This window comes from Megalobrama amblycephala, linkage group LG10 (genome assembly GCF_018812025.1).
Source record: "Megalobrama amblycephala isolate DHTTF-2021 linkage group LG10, ASM1881202v1, whole genome shotgun sequence".
Classification (NCBI taxonomy): domain Eukaryota; kingdom Metazoa; phylum Chordata; class Actinopteri; order Cypriniformes; family Xenocyprididae; genus Megalobrama; species Megalobrama amblycephala.
In genome coordinates, this window is record NC_063053.1 from 1,977,993 (window position 1) to 1,997,339 (window position 19,347).

Here is a 19,347-nt window from a genome sequence, read left to right on the forward strand (position 1 = left end):
GAAAATAGGGCAAAGTAACTGGAGTCTATTAATAAATCAGGATGATGTGTTGCACCAATGCAAATTACCTTTGAGGGTTTGATCCATAATTAGTGGTGCTTTCTAAGTCAACCACCACTATTACTGCTGCTCACCCTTAAGGGTCGGGATTATTTGAACATGCTTAAAAAATACAAATAGGGAAGGTGTGTTATTAAAAGTGGACAAACTTGTAATGTTTGACTTAAGATGGCAGAAATAATCTCATAAATTTACATTGAAGAAAGGAACTTAGCTATAAAGGTCAGAGTATCAGTCTCTTTTCTCTTGAGCCACTAAGTAACTGCCTAGCAACCACCCAGAACACCCTAGCAACACCATGGCAGCCAGCATTAAACTTATCTCTAGAAAATGTAAAGCTCTGAAGTCTGTAGTCCACTTGCCTTAGACGACCACAGCACACTTGTAGAGAAAATTGTGATGTTCAGCTGTAGAGGAAGAAGAAAGACAAAACTGAGTAAGAGTGGAGAAATATAAGCAGAGGACAGTCAGCATCAGCAATATTTAAGCTTATATAATAGTGCTGTGTAAGTGTATGTGCATATAAATGAATGCAGAGCCGCGATGGCAGAATGTCTGATGGATTATTCATGAGTATAAAGTCATATTGTGTGGTCATGTGGTGACTGAAGATTTGATGCTATTGCGCCACCGTCCTTGTAATGTTTGACAACATGTATTTACTTACTTTATCCATTATTTATAGATTTTGTTAGGCTGAAAAAAGAAAAGACAGGGTTGTGGAGCTGAAAATGAAAGGACATGTGGAGAGGTGACAGAAGGGCAGAAGAAGAACAAAGAACTCTGAGATTTAGTTCATTGCCTCTCTGGGTTGCTTTGAAACACTGGACTGGATTAAAAAGTAGAGATGAGATGAGATTCAAAGATCAATGACTACAGTGGAACTAAATAAGATGGTCTACAGCACATTACCAGAGCCAGACTTTCAGCAGCATGTGCACATGTAAAACATTTTCAGCTGGTTAAACTTAGAAATGAAAGTTCACCTGCTGCCTTAAAAATCTGAGTTAACTCAACTAAACATAAGTTAACTCAACTTGAAGATAAGCTTTGTTTTAACTCACAAATAGTCAAGACAATGCATAACTTTAAGTTTAAATTTTAACTTAAAATAATGCATTGTCTTGACTATTTTTGAGTTGAAACAAAGCTTATCTTCAAGTTGAGTTAACTCACATTTTTAAGGCAGCAGCTGAACTTACATTTCTAAGTTTAACCAGCTAAAATGTTTTACAGTGTGCCAAAATGTTGCTTTGACTAACTAGCTTTGTCTCATTATATGATTGCTAGATAGACAGAACAACAGAAAGAACGACAGACGGATAGATTGATAGATAGACTGATAGATAGACTGATAGATAGAATGATAGACAGTCAATCAAACAATCAACAAATCAATCAATCAATCAATTAATCAGACAGACAGACAGACAGACAGACAGATAGATAGATAGATAGATAGATAGATAGATAGACAAACAGACAGATAGATAGATAGATAGATAGAATGACAGACAGACAGACAGACAGACAGATAGATAGATAGATAGATAGACAAACAGACAGATAGATAGATAGATAGATAGATAGATAGATAGATAGATAGATAGATAGATAGAATGACAGACAGACAGACAGATAGACAAACAGACATAGATAGATAGATAGATAGATAGATAGATAGATAGATAGATAGATAGAATGACAGACAGACAGACAGATAGATAGATAGATAGATAGACAGACAGACAGACAGACAGACAGATAGATAGATAGATAGATAGATAGATAGATAGATAGATAGATAGATAGATAGAATGACAGACAGACAGACAGACAGATAGATAGATAGATAGATAGACAAACAGACAGACAGACAGACAGATAGATAGACAGACAGACAGATAGATAGATAGATAGATAGAATGACAGACAGATAGACAGATAGATAGATAGACTAACAGACAGACAGATAGAATGACAGACAGATAGATAGATAGATAGATAGATAGACAGATAGATAGATAGATAGATAGATAGATAGATAGAATGACAGACAGACATAGATAGACAGATAGATAGATAGAATGACAGATAGATAGATAGATAGATAGATAGATAGATAGATAGAATGACAGACAGACAGACAGATAGATAGATAGATAGATAGATAGATAGATAGATAGATAGATAGATAGATAGAATGACAGACAGACATAGATAGACAGATAGATAGATAGAATGACAGATAGATAGATAGATAGATAGATAGATAGATAGATAGATAGATAGAATGACAGACAGACAGACAGATAGATAGACAGACAGACAGATAGATAGATAGATAGATAGATAGATAGAATGACAGACAGATAGACAGATAGATAGATAGACTAACAGACAGACAGATAGAATGACAGACAGATAGATAGATAGATAGATAGATAGATAGATAGATAGATAGATAGATAGATAGATAGATAGACAGATAGATAGATAGATAGAATGACAGACAGACATAGATAGACAGATAGATAGATAGAATGACAGATAGATAGATAGATAGATAGATAGATAGATAGATAGATAGATAGATAGACAGACAGATAGATAGATAGATAGATAGAATGACAGACAGATAGACAGATAGATAGATAGACTAACAGACAGACAGATAGAATGACAGACAGATAGATAGATAGATAGATAGATAGATAGATAGATAGATAGATAGATAGATAGATAGATAGATAGACAGATAGATAGATAGATAGATAGAATGACAGACAGACATAGATAGACAGATAGATAGATAGAATGACAGATAGATAGATAGATAGATAGATAGATAGATAGATAGACAGATAGATAGATAGAATGACAGATAGATAGATAGATAGATAGATAGATAGATAGATAGATAGACAGATAGATAGATAGATAGAATGACAGACAGACATAGATAGATAGATAGATAGATAGATAGATAGATAGATAGATAGATAGATAGATCGATAGATAGATAGATAGATAGATAGATAGATAGATAGATAGATAGATAGATAGATAGATAGATCGATAGATCGATAGATAGATAGATAGAATGACAGACAGTCAATCAAACAATCAACAAATCAATCAATTTGACAGACAGACAGACAGATAGATAGATAGAATGACAGACAGACAGACAGACAGATAGATAGATAGATAGACTAACAGACAGATAGATAGATAGATAGACTAACAGACAGACAGACAGATAGATAGAATGACAGACAGATAGATAGATAGATAGAATGACAGATAGATAGACAGACAGACAGACAGACAGATAGATAGATAGATAGATAGATAGATAGATAGATAGATAGATAGATAGATAGACAGATAGATAGATAGATAGATAGATAGATAGATAGATAGATAGATAGATAGATAGATAGATAGATAGATAGATAGAAGCTTCTCCATCATGTAACACCTTCACATTGTGCCCATCTTTACTCTCTGCTGTAATATATAAATAATGCATGAAAACATACATAAATGTATCTGTGTACTTTCTCTCAGATCTCTGCATCTCAGAGCGGCTCTGGAGTGGACACTCGTTTATAATTTTACCTCAGGGACAGTTGGAACAAGTGCTATGATTATGGTAAACTGTGTACTCAAAGATACTTTTAGATTAAATGTATAATTCAAAAAGCCAAGATGGGAAACACTTGTGAGGCACATAACATCAGAAACATAATAAATATAAGCACGTAAATCATTTGCCTCAATGCTCATTGGTGATTTTTTTAATTTTCTGAAGAAAATGTGTGTGTGAAACTCACCACCATGATTCCAGAATCCAGGGCGTTGCTAGGGTGTTCCCGGGGGTTGCCTACAAGAAGTCACATGACTTGAGATATCATTCAGTCTGTAGGACAAATCACTGAGCAACAGTAGCAGTGATGGTTGCTAAGCAAACAGCACTAATGAGGCAGAATGAATCTGTTTTACAGAATTACAAACACCTCTCTCTGTCAGCTTGATCATTTACAGCATATTCATCATCGCTAATTTAATATGTTTGGCAATTCACTGATGAAAATGTAGGAGATGCATTAAAAGTTCTGTCATACATCACACAAACACAAACAAAGCATGCATCTCTCAGATAGTCATGCTGGGTGTCTGTATTAGTGTCTGTATTTGATAACAGAACACTCTGCAATGTTGCATGTCCATCAGTTTTCCCCCCATAGTTTTACAGCATCAGGGACTAACCAGCTAAACCCTGACCGCATGGTTTCTGCCGCAGTAAGGAAGACTGAAACCTCAGAGATGAAGCGTTCTGATTTGTTGGTCTGCTCTGGTTTGGTAACTGGAGGTTGATCGGATCTTGGAAGGTCATCAGCTCTGCTGAAGCCAGTTGGGACGCAGTGGAATGATTTATTCCATAATGTCTGGCTATGTTGGCACCTGACATGCTTTGCCTGCAGCATGCCAATGGCCCTCTTCCTGACGGCTGGGGACACTCGAGGCATATCCAATGCCTGGGAATGGACAGAATGTGCCCTTTTTCTTGCAGTGATGAAAGCTTTAAAATAAAGCATATTAAGGGGATGTTCTTCCACCTGGATGTCTTCAGATGAAAGTTCACTGGGTGAATCTCACGAAAACAAGTGCAGGTCACGTTTCACCATAAAATCTAAAAGAAATAGACAAAAAATGTGTGTGTTTGAATATATATATACAACATATTAGGCAGCAAGTGAACATTTTGTCCTCAAAGTTGATAGAAGTGTTAGAAGCAGGGAAAATGGGCAAGCATAAGGATTTGAGCGAGTTTGACAAGGACCAAATTGTGATGGCTAGACGACTGGGTCAGAGCATCTCCAAAACTGCAGCTCTTGTGGGGTGTTCCCGGTGTTGAGTGGTCAGTATCTATCAAAAGTGGTCCAAGGAAGAACAGTGGTATATATATATATACAATGCCCTCCAAAGTTTGGAAACACCCCTGGCAAAGTGTGGTTTTGGACGAAATCAGCATAAATCCTTATCATTTTTTGGTGCAAATACACTGTGTGCAGAATTATTAGGCAAGCTGACTTTCTAATCATATTTTTTTTCCAAGCACATTTTACCAATTTCAATCCACATCAATCTTAATAACTACTATTAATAATGTTTTTAATCATTTATAAGTGATATATAATTGTTCATGAAGGCTGGAAATGAAAAACGCTTTATATTCAGGTGTGCAGAATTATTAGGCAGGTTTGCTTTTACAGGCAAAATGAGCCAAAAAAGAGATTTAACTCAGACTGAAAAGTCAAAAATTATTAAATACTCACAAGAAGGACGCAATACTAATGCAATACTAGAAATTGCAAAGTTAAAGCATGACCAATGGACAGCAAAATGCTCATTGGGTCAGCGGGGTCATACAAAAACAGGTGGAAAAGAAAAGACACATGTTAACTGCAAAGAGTTAAGAATTAAGGTGAAGAATTAAGTCCCACACTTTACTGCCAGATTCTGGAAGATAAATTCTTCAAACAGTGGTACAAGAGGATGTGGTGCTGGTCCTTCAGGAGTCACTCTCAAGCAGTCTGTCTATAAAGCCTATAAAAACCCAGTCTTCATGTATTTCACAACACTTCAGCTTGTGATTCTTATTAAGTGTGGGTCATTTTTTAGGATTATTTAGCTAACCTAAGTCTCTGAGATCTTGACACCTTGCACTTCTGAAGACTCCAGGTAGGTTGCAGTTCTGGAAAATGGTGGCGCTGGAGACTAAAGGGTTCCTGATGGTTTCACACTTAATTCTTCACCTTAATTCTTAACTCTTTTGCAGTTAACATGTGTCTTTTCTTTTCCACCTGTTTTTGTCTGACCCCGCTGACCCAATGAGCATTTTGCTTTCCCTTGGTCATGCTTTAACTTTGCAATTTCTAGTATTGCATTAGTATTGCATCCTTCTCATGAGTATTTAATAATTTTTGACTTTTCAGTCTGAGTTAAATCTCTTTTTTGGCTCATTTTGCCTGTAAAAGCAAACCTGCCTAATAATTCTGCACACCTGAATGTAAGGCATTTTTCATTTCCAGCCTTCATGAACAATTATATATCACTTATAAATGATTAAAAACAATATTAATAGTAGTTATTAAGATTGATGTGGATTGGAATTGGTAAAATGTGCTTAGAAAAAAAATATGATCAGAAAATCAACTTGCCTAATAATTCTGCACACAGTGTACATTAACGTAACTTGACATTATCATTGAAGACCAGCAATAATAATTTTCATTTTGATTACATACATGTCAAAGTCAGACATGCCCCTTTGCCAGCTGTGATGCTGGTTACTGGTTTAAACTTGGCCCAGGTTTGTAAAAGATTTTTGGGTCAGCACACCCTAATAGCTTCAGCAATTGATTGCCAATTAAGTTTAGAATACAATGAACCAATCAGAACCCAGTTTAGGTCAGATAGCTAATGGTGGATATTATGATGAATTGAAAGTTATTTTTCTATGTGTAAACTGTTTATGTAATAAAATATGTTTTCATAGTTTGTGTTGTCCCTTATCAGTGCAAAATTATCACAAATTAAAAAGGATTCATGCCAATATTGTCCAAAACCTCACTTTTCTAGGGCGTTTCCAAACTTTTGGAGGGCAGTGTGTATATATATATATATATATATATGCACACACAGTTTTTGAGACAGTTTGGAAAGATGCATGTAAGCATGTATCAATGCAAATGATTTTAAGGTATATGACCTCAGTATATAGGTATATGACATGTTCTTGAGATTCACCCACACAGTATTATTAAAGATGCTGCAATCAACTACAATTTCATTGACCCAGATGATTTTTTCATGAATAATTTGGTGACTCAATGCATCACCCATATAATGAGCTTTAGTGTGATTTACCGTTGTAATGCCTCACAGTATTGGTCAGGACCTCAAAATATTTCCCAACTTTATCTGAAACCTAACCCATGCAACCAAAGTGTTGTTTTTTTTTTATTTCAGGACAGCAGGGAAATAGCAGTAGTAAATGTGATTTAATGTTATTAACCAAACTATTTTAAAGGCATCAATCAACAGTGGGAGAAGATTTTAAATAACGGCCACCTTAAACACAAGGAAACCAACGATAGAGAAAGCGTTAAAACTGTAGTCTTGAGTTACAGTAATGTCTCATAAATGCCTCTTACTGGAAATAAATGCAGTTTAACTGCATCCCATTGGTCACTAGTGTCATGAAAGGATCATTATGGTTTATTAATGCCATCAGAAATGCCAACGGCCCTTCAGAGACAGCAGTCACATATGTGAATTTCTTTTTATGTCCTTATTTTTACTATAACCCTTGGACTGATGTATTACTGTCGTTATTTACTTGTTTGTACAATACGTTCAGCATGAAAACGACATCATTAATCAGGCTGTGCAACACATTTTTAATACAGCATCCGAAATGAGAAAGCCAACCAAATGAATGAGACTGTGAGTTAACACTGACTTAATGATGCAAAATGAAGAAAACAGATGTCTCTATACAATTAATCTGCCAGTAAATACTCAAACTGTTATATAAATATCATTGATCAGGTGGTAAAAATAATTACTGATCCGCTGCCACTAATAAACATATTTTTATTACTTGAAAAACAATGTGTCACAACTGAGCAATCATAACATATTAAGATTTTAGTGCAATTGTTTAGACTGGATCTCTTGTGGTTGGGGGCATTTGTAGTCTGTGGGAAAGAAAAATAACAAAGGATATTTCTTTAATATTTCTCCTAGATACCAATCAGATCAAATGGAGGCTTTGCTGAATGTTTCTCAAATGTTTTTCCTGAGAAAAAGACTTCAGTAGTTGAAAAATACAGATATACTACCAGTATCCAACATAAACTGACTCCTGGATCTAAAATGATGAATGGGATTGTCAAAAATTCTTTCTTGTTTACAACAAACTAATCTTATTTATAAAAAAAAAAAAAAAAAAAGAATCAATACAAATATTTTAAGTCTCCAATGACTGCAGCTGAACCTAAAAGATTGATGGTTCTGGAAATGTTCAATAATTTTTGGTGTGTGATTCTCTTCATAGAACTTTTCAACTTTCCTATTGTGCTTTTTTCCATTTCATCTGTCTTTAGTGTGTAATGTTGCTGTTTGAGCATGAAAAAGGTTTACAAAGTCCCTCCAGCAGGAGTTCTTCTCTATATCAGTGTCAGTGTTTCTGAACTCTCTGAAACGCCTCCATTGTAGTCTTGAGTTCTTCTTCACAATATTCCTCATTGAAATAATTCATATGCAGAATAAAGGGGCGGGGCCTGGTTGAGTTAGTTAGTAGTGTGTTGAAACTGGCGGTTATGGTAAGGGGCGGTACATTTCCAAAACTCACTCGAAGCGCTTCACCAATCACAACACAATTTTAAGCCAGCCATATAGTAATTTTTAAACAATAGTTGAGTTAAATAAAACTACCCAGCAGGTTGGGCAAATATTTAACCCAACCGCTGGGTGACAACAACCCAATCTCTGGGTTAAAACAACCCAACCGCTGTGTTAAAACTACCCAATCTCTGGGTTAAAACAACCCAATCGCTGGGTTAAAACAACCCAATCGCTGGATAAAAACAACCCAATCTCTGGGTAAAAACAACCCAACCGCTGGGTTAAAACAACCCAATCATTGAGTTAAAACAACCCAACCGCTGTGTTAAACAACCCAATTGCTGGGTTAAAACAACCCAACCTCTGCGTAAAAACAACCCAACTGCTGGGTTTAAACAACCCAACCTCTGGGTAAAAACAACCCAACCGCTGGGTTTAAACAATCCAATCACTGGGTAAAAACAACCCAACCTCTGGGTTAAAACAACCCAACCGCTGGGTTAAAACAACCCAATATCTGGGTTAAAACAACCCAATCGCTGGATAGAAAACAACCCAATCTCTGGGCTATAACAACCCAACCGCTGGGTAAAAACAACCCAATCGCTGGGTTAAAACAACAACCCAACCGCTGTGTTAAAACAACCCAATCGCTGGATAAAAACAACCCAATCTCTGGGCTATAACAACCCAACCGCTGGGTTAAAACAACCCAATCTCTGGGTTAAAACAACACAACCGATGTGTTAAAACAACCCAATCGCTGGATAAAAACAACCCAATCTCTGGGCTATAATAACCCAACCGCTGGGTAAAAACAACCCAACCTCTGGGTAAAAACAACCCAATTGCTGGGTTAAAACAACCCAACCTCTGGGTAAAAACAACCCAACCGCTGGGTAAAAACAACCCAACCTCTGGGTTAAAACAACCCAACCGCTGGGTTTAAACAATCCAATCGCTGGGTAAAAACAACCCAACCGCTGGGTTAAAACAACCCAGTATCTGGGTTAAAACAACCCAATCTCTGGGTTAAAACAACCCAACCGCTGTGTTAAAACAACCCAATCGCTGGATAAAAACAACCCAATCGCTGGATAAAAACAACCCAATCTCTGGACTATAACAACCCAACCGCTGGGTAAAAACAACCCAATCGCTGGGTTAAAACAACAACCCAACCGCTGGGTTAAAACAATCCAATCGCTGGGTTAAAACAACAACCCAACCGCTGGGTAAAAACAACCCAATTGCTGGGTTAAAACAACCCAATTGCTGGGTTAAAACAACAACCCAACTGCTGGGTTAAAACAACCCAACCGCTGGGTAAAAACCAAATTTCTTGGTTAAAACAACCCAATCTCTGGGCTATAACAACCCAACCGCTGGGTAAAAACAACCCAATCGCTGGGTTAAAACAACAACCCAAACCGCTGGGTAAAAACAACCCAACCGCTGGGTAAAAACAACCCAACCTCTGGGTTAAAACAACCCAACCGCTGGGTTTAAACAATCCAATCGCTGGGTAAAAACAACCCAACCGCTGGGTTAAAACAACCCAGTATCTGGGTTAAAACAACCCAATCTCTGGGTTAAAACAACCCAACCGCTGTGTTAAAACAACCCAATCGCTGGATAAAAACAACCCAATCGCTGGTTAAAAACAACCCAATCTCTGGACTATAACAACCCAACCGCTGGGTAAAAACAACCCAATCGCTGGGTTAAAACAACAACCCAACCGCTGGGTTAAAACAATCCAATCGCTGGGTTAAAACAACAACCCAACCGCTGGGTAAAAACAACCCAATTGCTGGGTTAAAACAACAACCCAACCGCTGGGTAAAAACCCAATTTCTTGGTTAAAACAACCCAATCTCTGGGCTATAACAACCCAACCGCTGGGTAAAAACAACCCAATCGCTGGGTTAAAACAACAACCCAAACCGCTGGGTAAAAACAACCCAATTGCTGGGTTAAAACAACAACCCAACCACTGGGTTAAAACAACAACCCAACCACTGGGTTAAAACAATCCAACCGCTGGGTAAAAACAACCCAGTTGCTGGGTTAAAACAACAACCCAACTGCTGGGTTAAAACAACAACCCAACCACTGGGTTAAAACAATCCAACCGCTGGGTAAAAACAACCAAATTGCTGGGTTAAAACAACAACCCAACCGCTGGGTTAAAACAATCCAATCGCTGGGTAAAAACCCAATCTCTTGGTTAAAACAACCCAATCTCTGGGCTATAACAACCCAACCGCTGGGTAAAAAAACAACCCAATCGCTGGGTTAAAACAACAACCCAAACCGCTGGGTAAAAACAACCCAATTGCTGGGTTAAAACAACAACCCAACCACTGGGTTAAAACAACAACCCAACCACTGGGTTAAAACAATCCAACCGCTGGGTAAAAACAACCCAGTTGCTGGGTTAAAACAACAACCCAACTGCTGGGTTAAAACAACAACCCAACCACTGGGTTAAAACAATCCAACCGCTGGGTAAAAACAACCAAATTGCTGGGTTAAAACAACAACCCAACCGCTGGGTTAAAACAATCCAATCGCTGGGTAAAAACCCAATCTCTTGGTTAAAACAACCCAATCTCTGGGCTATAACAACCCAACCGCTGGGTAAAAAAACAACCCAATCGCTGGGTTAAAACAACAACCCAAACCGCTGGGTAAAAACAACCTAATTGCTGGGTTAAAACAACAACCCAACCACTGGGTTAAAACAACCCAATTGCTGGGTTAAAACAACAACCCAACCACTGGGTTAAAACAATCCAACCGCTGGGTAAAAACAACCCAGTTGCTGGGTTAAAACAACAACCAAACTGCTGGGTTAAAACAACAACCCAACCACTGGGTTAAAACAACCCAATTGCTGGGTTAAAACAACCCAATTGCTGGGTTAAAACAACAACCCAACCACTGGGTTAAAACAACCCAATTGCTGGGTTAAAACAACAACCCAACCACTGGGTTAAAACAATCCAACCGCTGGGTAAAAACAACCCAGTTGCTGGGTTAAAACAACAACCAAACTGCTGGGTTAAAACAACAACCCAACCACTGGGTTAAAACAACAACCCAACCACTGGGTTAAAACAACCCAATTGCTGGGTTAAAACAACAACCAAACTGCTGGGTTAAAACAACCCAACCGCTGGGTAAAAACCCAATCTCTTGGTTAAAACAACCCAATCTCTGGGCTATAACAACCCAACCGCTGGGTAAAAACAACCCAATCGCTGGGTTAAAACAACCCAATCGCTGGGTTAAAACAACAACCCAAACCGCTGGGTAAAAACAACCTAATTGCTGAGTTAAAACAACAACCCAACCACTGGGTTAAAACAATCCAATCGCTGGGTAAAAACAACCCAACCACTGGGTTAAAACAATCCAATCGCTTGGTTTAAACAACAACCCAACTGCTGGGTAAAAACAACCCAATTGCTGGGTTAAAACAATCCAATCGCTTTAACCCAGCATTTATTAGAGTGTATAATTATAACTCATCTGCCATCTTGGGTAGAATTTTTCACTTTGATTACTGCAGTGATTGCCTTAGAATTGGGCCAAAAGAAAGTATAAGGCAGTGTATTTATGCATCAGGAGTTGGCCTATGATGCCTTAAAATGCTGTCTAGATAGGCAGCACATATTTGGAACAGAGCTTATGTTTCTCAGACTGCAGCACTGCAAACAAAAGCTTCACAAAGCACTTTTTCTCTAAGAGCAAATTAGAATTCGACTGAAGTAATTCCAGGACAATTTATTGAGAAGAGATACCATATTATCTGTAAATTGGACTGGTTAATCCAGCTTTCACAACTTTCTGTGGAAGTTTATAGCCATAGAGACTTGAATTAAGACAGATATCAATTCAAGTCAAGAAAACAAAGTGTGTTAATGATTTTCCAACATCCCTGACCGGAGCACAATAAATAAACAGCTAACCGGCACAGGTTCAGACCTGATAAGAGGACCATTTGAACTCGCTCAGAAGTTGCTCTTCTACACTAATACAGAACAATAAAATCTGACTGTCCTTTCAATTCCAATCAATTCCTAATGGATACAAATGAAATCTCAGCCATTTGAACATTTGCACCACATTATTGAAATAAAATGTATTGCAAAAGTCATTTCACATTCATTTTGGACTGATTTTAACATTTGGTCAGGTTTAACAAGAAAATGTTTCCTCGATCAGATGGAACATTTTTGTAATTTGCATCCAAATATTTCATCTGTGAATTTCAGCGACCCATAAAATGGTTAGAAAGGGCCGAGACAGAGCGCTTTTATGGCCACTGTAACTCAGAAAGAGACATTTCCATTAGGGATTGGCCCCTTGAAACCTGCACAACAAATACACAAACAAGTGTGGAAATTAAAATGAAGTCTGGGATTTCTAAAGAAGCGGCGACAATTAAATGAAAATTGGTCTGCTATTCTTTGGTGTATTTCTCATCTATGAATATTTAAGTCATGAAGACTTGATTTGAGATTGCAAAACATCATCTGAGGTGCTGAAACACAACTGCTGAGAGCATGAACAAATCAAATCATTGTCCTGAAGTGCTTTATGCAGGAATGTGCATTGATTTAAATGTTAATTCTTCGTGAAGGCAGAATGTTGGAAGCCAAAACACTCAGATTAAAGCATTAAAGTCTTAAAATCCTTCCCCACTGCAGTTCATTAATGAAAAATGATTAAAGAACATAAGCACTTTAAAAAGTGTGCGTAGAAAGGTTTTAATAAGACACACACATGCACACGTTGGGTTTTCATATTTTATTAGGACTTTTGAAACAACCCAATCGCTGGGTAAAAACAACCCATTTGCTGGGTTAAAACAACCCATTTGCTGGGTTAAAACAACCCAATCTCTGGGTTAAAACAACCCAATTGCTGGGTTAAAACAACCCATTTGCTGGGTTAAAACAACCCAATCTCTGGGTTAAAACAACCCATTTGCTGGGTTAAAACAACCCAATCTCTGGGTTAAAACAACCCAATTGCTGGGTTAAAACAACCCATTTGCTGGGTTAAAACAACCCAATCTCTGGGTTAAAACAACCCAATCGCTGGGTAAAAACAACCCAATCGCTGGGTTAAAACAACCCATTTGCTGGGTTAAAACAACCCAATCTCTGGGTTAAAACAACCCAACCTAAATTTTATGGGGACTTTCCATAGATTTTTATACTGTACAAACTATATATATATATATATATATATATATATATATATATATATATATAGTGAATTACGTATATTTATATATTAAATTATGTATATAATTTCATATTATATTTTATTAATTAACCATGAGGACAACATGCTTTCATATTTATTGTGGTCCAAGATAATGTAGAATGTATACATAATATCTAAAATGTATTTATTTGTTTATTTATAGAAGAAGGTGCAATAAATAAATACATAAATATTTTTAAACCTATATATATATATATATATATATATATATATATATATATATATATATATATAATATTGTATTAATTTAACCATGGGCACAACATTCTTCCATGTTTACTGTGGTATAAGATGGTTTAAAATGTATACATAATATCTCAAATTAATTAAATAATTAATTAATCAATACCATCCAAGATGATATAATAAATAAATTAAAATAAATAAAGTATTTTCAAAAATTTTAAACCTATATATTCATTTATAGGAAGAAGGCAGAATGTTGTTTGTATATTTTTATATATTAAAATTCAGATATAATTTATTTAATATTATATTGTGTTAGTTTAACCATGAGGACAACATTCTTTCATATTTACTGTGGTAAAATATGGTGTAAAAATGTATACAAAATATCTCAAATTTAATTATTTATACCATCCAAGATGGTGTAATAAATAAATTAAAATAACTAAAGTCTTTTTAAATTTTTTGAACCTATATATTTTAAATTATGTATATAATTTAATATTATATTGAATCAATTTAACCATGAGGACAATATTCTTTCCTATTTACTATGGTCCACGATGGTGTAAAATTTATACATAATATCTAAAATTATAATTTATACATAGATACCATCCAAGATGGTGTAATAAATAAAAATAAAATATTTTTTAAAAATTTAACCTATATATAATTATATATATATATATATATATATACATATTAAATTACATGATTAATGAATTATATTGTATTAATTTAATCATGAGGACAGCATTCTTACAGTGGTTCAACTCCCATTGGCAGACCTGAAGCATCTGATTACACACTCCCTCATTTACGTCATTTACATAATGAGTTCGTTTTAAAAATCATTTCTCACTTTAAGAAGCAAAAGACCAGCTTACACCTAAAAAACTATTTGACTGACGCAAATTAACCTCCGTTTATTGAGCTTCCCATTTTCTGTCGACCAGATTCATTAACAAAAGTGTTCGATCTCTTCTCCTGGAACCTCAGCTGTGGTCTGTGAAAATATCTCTCCAGACAGCATCATACATTTGCTCATTCTGTCAGTAAGAAATAACTGAAGATGAGCACTCCGACAGCGGAGGATTATCATAAAAGTGAGTGCTGTGATGATAATCCACTAATATCTTCCAGGGATGACTGAAGTGAAACTGCAAATGTCTGTACGAGTGACTTCGACTGGCTTTTCAGTCAATACAAGCTGCGATTGGAAATGAAGTGTTATCCGTTACAATGCGTCATGTTAACGATTAAGTGCTTCAAAGCAAATTGGCGATTATTTCTGTTTTCAGACTGAAACGTCACAGTGATGTCTTTCCCACCACAGCGTCACAAACACGTTTAATGCAATGCATTGATCTGAAGGTGCAGTCAGTCCGTGGATCAATGGGAATGTGCTCACTGTCGATAACACATGACACAAACAGCACAATTTAATACCTGTTTCTACAAAAAACTATAGAAGGACAATCCTAAGTGAAATACCACCAGGTCTGTCAATGTGTAATTATTGGCAATGCATTTTTAATAGGAAACACTTCCATGAAGAGCCAAACGAGTGTGAGTGACACTAAAACTACATTATAATAAGACAATATACACTGCCTATTTACTACCTACTACTCACTCTAAAAAGAACCTGAGTTGGGTTAAATATGGACAAACCCAGCGGTTGGGTAGTTTTATTTAACTCAACTATTGTTAGAAATGACTGTATTTCTTGCTTAAAATGAACCCAAAATAGGTTGGAAATTAACATTTATTAATATTTTTAAATTAATTAAATAATAAACATTTATTAAATTGCTTATTGATAAATGTTCACCTTTTGATTATTATTGCTGCCTCTAGTAATTATGTGTCTGATTTTTAATTTCCAACAAATTTTGGGTTCATTTTAAGCAAGAAATACAGTAATTTCTAAACAATAGTTGAGTTAAATAAAACTGCCCAGCACGTTTTAACCCAAACATTTAACCCAACCACTGAGTCAAAACAACCCAATCACTGGGTCTATCTATCTATCTATCTATCTATCTATCTATCTAATGGTCCATCCATCCATCTATCCATCCATCCATCTATCTGTCTGTCTGTCTATCCATCATCCATCCATCCATCCATCCATCCATCTATCTGTCTGTCTGTCTATCCATCATCCATCCATCCATCCATCCATCCATCTATCTGTCTGTCTGTCTATCCATCCATCCATCCATCCATCCATCTATCTGTCTGTCTGTCTATCCATCATCCATCCATCCATCCATCCATCCATCCATCCATCTGTCTGTCTGTCTATCCATCATCCATCCATCCATCCATCCATCCATCCATCCATCTATCTGTCTGTCTGTCTATCCATCATCCATCCATCCATCCATCCATCCATCATTTGTTGATTCTAATCGTCTGTTCGTCCGTCTATCTATCTATCTATCTATCTATCTATCTATCTATCTATCTATCTATCGTTTGTTCATTCTAATGGTCTATCTATCTATCTATCATTCTAATGGTCCATCTGTCCGTCTGTCCTATCCATCCATCCATCCATCCATCCATCCATCATTTGTTGATTCTAATCATCTGTCCGTCCGTCTATCTATCTATCTATCTATCTATCTATCTATCTATCTATTTGTTCGTTCTAATGGTCCATCCATCAATCAATCCATCCATGCATCTATCTATCATGTATATATAAATACACACACATGCATGTATATATTTATGAAATATCTGGATGTATATACTATATTTATATTTATAAAATGTATATTATATATAAATATAAATATTTTTTATATAAATATAACACATTTTTCTTGAATTTTTATACATAATAAATATACATAGTACACACATATATTATGTAAAAACAAACTTTTATTTTGGAATGTGATTATCGTGATTAATCGTTTGCAGCACTAATATTTATCATCATTAAATCCAATTTTTTTATTTTCATACATTTTATCTAATGTAATATTTCTTGTTCCACAACTAGCTGTATTTTAACCAACTCCAATGAATTAATTATTTTCACAATGATCAGATTCATCCTGATTCGAAGCAATATGAAAAAATGCATTTCGAAAATATGATTTAAACAAAAATCAACCATGCAAATAGTTAATAATAAACTATGCCATGCTTTTTTGAGTGCAGAAATCTTAGACAATTCATTTATGCATGACTGAAAAATATGGATTGAAATTTTATATGCATTTCAAGTACATAAATCATGTTTTTAGGCCTAAATATGATTCGAGCGATAGCAATAGTGCTGACCTTAGCAAACACCACTAATGAATATGTTTTAAAACTCACTGTTTGCTGATACAGCTTGTGTTCCTAGAAATCATGGAGCCAGTCTTCAGTCCAGTTCTCATTTCTGCAGCTGCGCCCTTGAATACAAAATCATAAAGTATATTTCAAAGTTAAACCTTGGCGGACGCTTCCCTTTGAACAGTCTGAGCGGAGTCTCATTGATCTTCTGCATATAGGAACCGGATGTGTTGGAACAGAACAAGACACGATCTCAGAGGACGAAAACAGTTAAGGTCACAAAATGAGAACAAATCCCTCTGAATGAAGTATGGGAGATACTCTGAACACTTGCAGTAATTATGCACCATACACTACCATTCAATAGATTTTTATTTTAAATAAATGAACACTTTTATTCAGCTAGAAGGCATTAATCTGATCAAAAGTGACAGTAAAGACTTCTGAACGGTAGTGTAAATGGACTTATTATATATTATATTCAATATGTGTGACTGTTTAGGTGGGAGAACCTCATGAATAATTCATCCAGGATCGCCGATCTACACATGATGACACTGCTGATGTCTGCAGTGCGGGATAACAGGGGAGGGGAACATCAATCACTAATCCTTATACTAACAAGAAAGCTCTTTTTTACCCTATTGTGCAGATCTTTCAATCTCTGCTGGTGTCAGTGGAACAGACCCTCCTCCTGCCGAACACATGGCCATCGCTCACGGAGAGACGCGGATCAATCTCAGCACACTTGAGGAGGAATCTGCTCGTCTACATCAGTTACTGTCATATTCAGTCAGTCGATTCACTCGGATCGATCTTTAAATGAACACCTTCAGCTATGAGGATGAGAGCAGAGATATTACAGAGTGAGAAAAGAGGAATACATACATGATGATAATTATATGAGAGAAACTAACATAAAGGAAAAGTTAGGCTTAATGAACAGCATTCGTTCATTCATTTGTTTGTCCATTACAATGTTCTATCTATCTATCTATCTATCTATCTATCATTCGTTTGTTTGTTCATATGGTCGGTCCATCCATCCATCCATCCATCCATCCATCCATCTATCTATCTATCTATCTATCTATCTATCTATCTATCTATCTATCTATCTATCTATCCATCTATCCATCCATCCATCTATCTATCTATCGTTCGTTTGTTCGTTCGTATGGTCGGTCCATCCATCCATCTATCCATCCATCGTTCTATCTATCTATCTATCTATCTATCTATCTATCTATCTATCGTTCGTATGGCCGGTCCGTCCATCCATCCATCCATCCATCCATCCATCCATCGATCGTTCTATCTATCTATCTATCTATCTATCTATCTATCTATCTATCTATCTATCTATCTATCTATCTATCTATCGTTCGTTCGTTCATTCGTATGGTCGGCCCATCCATCCATCCATCCATCCATCTATCGTTCGTTCGTTCGTTCAGTCGGTCCATCCATCCATCCATCCATCCATCATTCATTTGTTCTATCTATCTATCTATCTATCGTTCGTTCGTATGGTCGGTCCGTCCATCCATCCATCCATCCATCCATCCATCTATTCATCCATCCATCTATCTATCGTTCGTTTGTTCGTTCGTATGGTCGGTCCATCCATCCATCCATCCATCCATCTATCTATCGTTCGTTCGTTCGTTCAGTCGGTCCATCCATCCATCCATCCATCCATCATTCATTTGTTCTATCTATCTATCTATCTATCTATCTATCTATCTATCTATCTATCTATCTATCTATCGTTCGTTCGTATGGTCGGTCCGTCCATCCATCCATCCATCCATCTATCCATCCATCCATCCATCCATCTATCTATCGTTCGTTCGTATGGTCGGTCCATCCATCCATCCATCCATCGTTCTATCTATCTATCGTTCGTTCATTTGTATGGTCGGTCCGTCCATCCATCCATCCATCCATCCATCTATCCATCCATCCATCCATCCATCTATCCATCCATCTATCCATCCATCCATCTATCTATCTATCTATCTATCGTTCGTTCGTATGGTCGGTCCGTCCATCCATCCATCCATCCATCTA

General features: G+C 36.4%; 1 long non-coding RNA gene across 1 annotated transcript; it reads right to left on the reverse strand.

Annotated features, from left to right (window-relative positions):
- Positions 1-3,463: 3,463 nt before the first annotated feature.
- LOC125277645 lies at positions 3,464-18,197 on the reverse strand. The gene is made up of 3 exons (XR_007186956.1): positions 17,915-18,197; positions 17,317-17,393; positions 3,464-4,759 (listed from the first exon to the last, which is right to left on the reverse strand). It is a non-coding gene; the product is annotated as an uncharacterized LOC125277645 (long non-coding RNA).
- Positions 18,198-19,347: the final 1,150 nt, after the last annotated feature.